A 5,000-nucleotide genomic window follows, 5' to 3' on the forward strand; every position below is an offset into this window, starting at 1 on the left:
ATAATCTTCCTAAATATTTGCATACTGAGTTTTTTTTAAATTTGTTTACCTATTTTGACACTGTCCACTGTTAGCTATATTGAAGAAGAATACTTATCCTACCAACATTGAGTATTAGACTACTGTGATGGCCATGGCTATAGTAGACTATACTCAATAGGGTAGTGATCAAGCTTTTTCCTAAACTCTGAAGTTTAATAAATAAATGTATTGTTGAAAAAAGTAAGTGTATTATCGTTTATTCTAACTATTATTATTATTATAAATATTTAACAAGTTTACAGCAAACGCGATAACATATTTGGGGATGAATCGTAAATGCACGTATAAAAACAAGACACACACAAAAAAAACGCTATACTAAAGCATCAGTCAAGAGGTCAAGTCAATTAATCAAGAGTCCGATCCGTCTTCCACTCACCCTCTTCAAAGCAACTCTTCTATCTGGACCGTTACCGTCCTCTCGTACCGTCTCTTTGCTCCTCAGGCCGTTCTACATTCATGCTTTTCCCAGCCTACCCTACGGTATGTCGCTGATAACAGTGGGTAGGATCAGGCAATGCATATATCTGTCTCTCAAAAAACCTGTTACCAAAGTCGCTGCTGCACCGTCGATAGAAGGGAAGTTTATGATCAGTCATGCTGGACTGGGTGGGAATGAAATGCTGCGTTCTTCCTCCCTCCCCCCTCTCTCTCTCTCTCTCTCTCTCTCCCTGCACTCCTGACTCCAATTTGACATTGGAGAAACTTGTTCGTGCGCAAGATTGCAATTAGATAGATGTTTAAGAGGAAGTCTATTAATTGGCCCAGGCATTGTGTAGTTTTAAATTATTGCAATTGCTCGAGTCAATACACTGAAAGTTACACAATACAGTGACTACATTTAGATTGGACTAGATTTAGATTTGAATAGATTTGTTCGTCTACAATCTACACATAAATTCAGTAATAACAATTTTTAAAGTGAAAACTCACATGGGAAAATCATTTTATTCTCGAAGGACAATGCATGTGTTGTATTCTATTATATCGGGCAGGTTGTATAATTTACATAACTTTTATTTTGAATGTAAAAGCTTTTATTTTGAAGTGACTGTGATGCGTTCCCCCATAACCGAAAGTTCACTACAGAACACCACCTTGTGGATGTCCACTAATTACCACAGCCACAAAGTCTGACACTAAAGCGTAACAATCTATTAAAACAAAAATGTGTTTTTTTGTTATGTATAAGGTTAGCAGTGGGGTTAAGGTTAGATTTAAATGATAAAATTTAAGAAGATAACTTGTGGAAATAGGCGGGGTTTATGACTTTGTGGCTGTGTTAACTAGTTTACAACCCAATTTGTGGCGGAAAGAAGAGAGAACGAGAACAAATTGTTACAAGTTGTTAAAACACAAAACTTTTCCGTTTAAAATAATTTCAAACAACATTTTAACATTTCCAAAGACAAAAATGTGATTACGACACCGGAACCTCAGATATTGTAAGAGCCGATAGCGCCACATGGAGGCGGATCTAAAGAACTTGGAGAGGACCACGGAGCTTCTCACCTTGTCGCAAACCGAGTAGTGGGACAATCCCAGGACAGAGCCTTCCAACGGACTCAGTATGAACACCTCCACACAAGGTTCCACTCCAACACAGCCATCATGGAGATCTTGGAAAAACAACTACAGGCAACCAACGAAAGTTTAAGAGAAATTGTTCAAGGATACACGCATATCACGTTCTCTGACCTGTACTGTAGCAGTTTCAACGCCTCGGTCCCAAGCTTTTCGACACTTCTAGTTCCAGAACGGTTGGAGCGAAATCGAAGGACGCCACCAGTCATTGTACGGAGCTCATTGAAATCAAATCAAGTCTTGAGTGCCATTCATTTGAAACGCAGTACATCATTTCCTAGTCCTTATGCAGACGTGAAGGTCATGACACTGATGGAGATATTGGATATCCTACTCTCCCTAGATACTGGCGGGTCCAAGGTGGGCCTAGTAGTGAAATTATTGGACTCCCATCTTACAAACCTCAGGTGGATTTGAAAACGGTATCTGTGGTTGTTGCTGCTGCTTCTCTCATGTCTTAAGAATAAACAACAACAAAAGAAAAACAGCAGCATCAACAACAATTGCTTCAGGAGGAGTTTGGTTGCAGCAACACCACAGTTTACCCCAGCATATGCGTTCCATGTGCCCATTGAACTTTTGATCGACCTCTCCCAGCGGTCTGTCAAGTTCAGGGTGGACTACTGTGACATGTTGAAGAAGTGGGAGTTGGAGTATGACATGGATAAAGAAGATTGGGTTCAAATGTATGCCACCATAAGGGGGGGGGGCATTATAGGTCACTACCAGGGGGTTATAGGTCACTACCAGGGGGTTGTAGGTCACTACCAGGGGGTTATAGGTCACTACCAGGGGGTTGTAGGTCACTACCAGGGGGTTGTCTGTCACTACCAGGGGGTTATAGGTCACTACCAGGGGGTTATAGGTCACTACCAGGGGGTTGTAGGTCACTACCAGGGGGTTGTAGGTCACTACCAGGGGGTTGTAGGTCACTACCAGGGGGTTATAGGTCACTACCACGGGGTTATAGGTCACTACCACGGGGTTATAGGTCACTACCAGGGGGTTATAGGTCACTACCAGGGGGTTGTAGGCCACTACCAGGGGGTTGTAGGTCACTACCAGGGGGTTATAGGTCACTACCAGGGGGTTATAGGTCACTACCAGGGGGTTATAGGTCACTACCAGGGGGTTGTAGGTCACTACCAGGGGTTGTAGGTCACTACCAGGGGGTTATAGGTCACTACCAGGGGGTTATAGGTCACTACCAGGGGGTTATAGGTCACTACCAGGGGGTTGTAGGTCACTACCAGGGGGTTGTAGGTCACTACCAGTGGGTTATAGGTCACTACCAGGGGGTTATAGGTCACTACCAGGGGGTTATAGGTCACTACCAGGACGGTATAGGTCACTACCAGGGGGTTATAGGTCACTACCAGGGGGTTATAGGTCACTACCAGGGGGTTATAGGTCACTACCAGGGGTTATAGGTCACTACCAGGGGGTTATAGGTCACTACCAGGGGGTTATAGGTCACTACCAGGGGGTTATAGGTCACTACCAGGGGGTTATAGGTCACTACCAGGGGGTTATAGGTCACTACCAGGGGTTATAGGTCACTACCAGGGGGTTATAGGTCACTACCAGGGGGTTATAGGTCACTACCAGGGGGTTATAGGTCACTACCAGGGGGTTATAGGTCACTACCAGGGGTTATAGGTCACTACCAGGGGGTTATAGGTCACTACCAGGGGGCTATAGGTCACTACCAGGGGTTGTCTGTCACTGAAGGAGGACATTGAGAGAGAGAGAGCTGACAACACTAAAGGTTAAAGGTTGCCGATAGGGACTTTTGTTGTTAAGAGGGTTAAGCGTATGTACTGACCTCCTTTCTGAGCTTCAGTGACGCTTTTACAAAGTGTAACATGTCAAAATGGCATCACGTTGTCAGTGTTGTTCCAAATACCTTTGACCCTTTTTTAATGGTAGTGTCATGACCGTTGACCTGTGGGTAAGGTTTATGACCCCCCCCCCATAAATACCTATATCCCTTCCATCTCTCTCTGACTCTACTGAAGGACTCTTGAAAAGCCTTTGTTAACCATAGAGAGTCTGGGAACATCAAACAAGTGGGGGGAAAGGAACCATATTTCGGTAATAGAACCAGTTGGAAATATGCGTTGGTACTTAATGAGTATGGATGTCTGTTCGGTTGTCATCTGAGACATTATGACTGATGACAGGACGACATAAACTGTACCTGGGAAAGTCTACACATTCTAGTTATCAGATTCACATGGAATTGTTGTGCAATTTAAATATAAAACTATTTGTGAAAAGATTAAATGTAATTTTAGCTTCCAAATTAGAGAATTGTGTTTTCATAAGGTTAGAGCTCTGCTCAATCAGTGGCCCGCCCCTGTGAAGAGACATGGGTTATAAACTATGAAACACACACTTCTCTCCCTCCACTATATAAGCCCTTGACGAAAATGTAACCTCCTGTTCCGAGGACGATAGGACGACGGTCCATACGTTAAAAGGACTAACGTGTCAACTACAGAACTAAGCCAACCTCAGCGTGAGCTTTGGTTGCGAATGGTATGAACTTGAACTCTTATTCACTACAGAAGTGATACCTCCTAGCCGTTGAGTTAGCAGCGGCCGCTGTAAACGTGAGCTAGGAAAAGACGGACGACGGATCCAGTCTAACACACAACGACTATACTACGACGTATCCAGTTTACCACCAGGGACATTCTTCCGAGGACAGGAAGATCTCTGTTGGGCAACACGGCCTTCCATCTACAACCAACCTATTGAAGCGCAGCTCAGAGTAAATATTTATTGCATTTTCATTTTCCAAATGGGCGGTAATTTAGAATGCATAAGATTCTGTATTTACGATAGCATAGCTTCACAAGGTCCGATCAGAGACCCTTATCCTTTTGTTCTTCTGTCCTCCCGCGCTTTCATTCAAGCCCAACCCCCTTTCTTTTTGTAACCAGCCGTCATACAGGTTCCGTCCCCCAGGGACGTTTTCTTGTAGGACATAATTAGTAATCAATGTATGATCCATTCTGTGTATATGTGATTCTGTGTGATTAGTTAGGTATTTAGTAAATAAATAATTAAACCAAAGTTTGTATTGCTGATTCAACTTGTTAGCCAGCGTTCGTGAAGATAACCAAGAATTTACAACTTTCAGATGAGACTGAAATAAGGTGACGATAAATATTGACTGCTATTGATGTAAAATATTACTAGGTCTTTAAGAGTTTATTCAGAAGATAACAGCTCTATAAACTCTTTCATGGTGCCCCGACTTTCTAGTTAATTACATTTACATGATTAGCTTAATCAGGTAATATTAATTACAGAGAAATTATTTTATAGAATAGCATGTCATATCACTTAATCCGGCATAGCCAAAG

At 42.8% G+C, this 5,000-nt stretch overlaps 1 protein-coding gene across 1 annotated transcript in view; it reads right to left on the reverse strand.

The window, feature by feature from the left end:
- LOC115196591 (growth arrest-specific protein 2) overlaps window positions 1-666 on the reverse strand; it is a 74,393-nt gene extending 73,727 nt beyond the window's left edge. The window contains exon 1 of the mRNA XM_029757449.1: window positions 422-666. The gene's annotated coding sequence lies outside the window, so the exon portion shown is untranslated. The remainder of the gene's footprint in view (window positions 1-421) is intronic.
- Window positions 667-5,000: the final 4,334 nt, after the last annotated feature.

The sequence above is a fragment of the Salmo trutta genome, chromosome 7 (genome assembly GCF_901001165.1).
Source record: "Salmo trutta chromosome 7, fSalTru1.1, whole genome shotgun sequence".
Lineage (NCBI taxonomy): Eukaryota > Metazoa > Chordata > Actinopteri > Salmoniformes > Salmonidae > Salmo > Salmo trutta.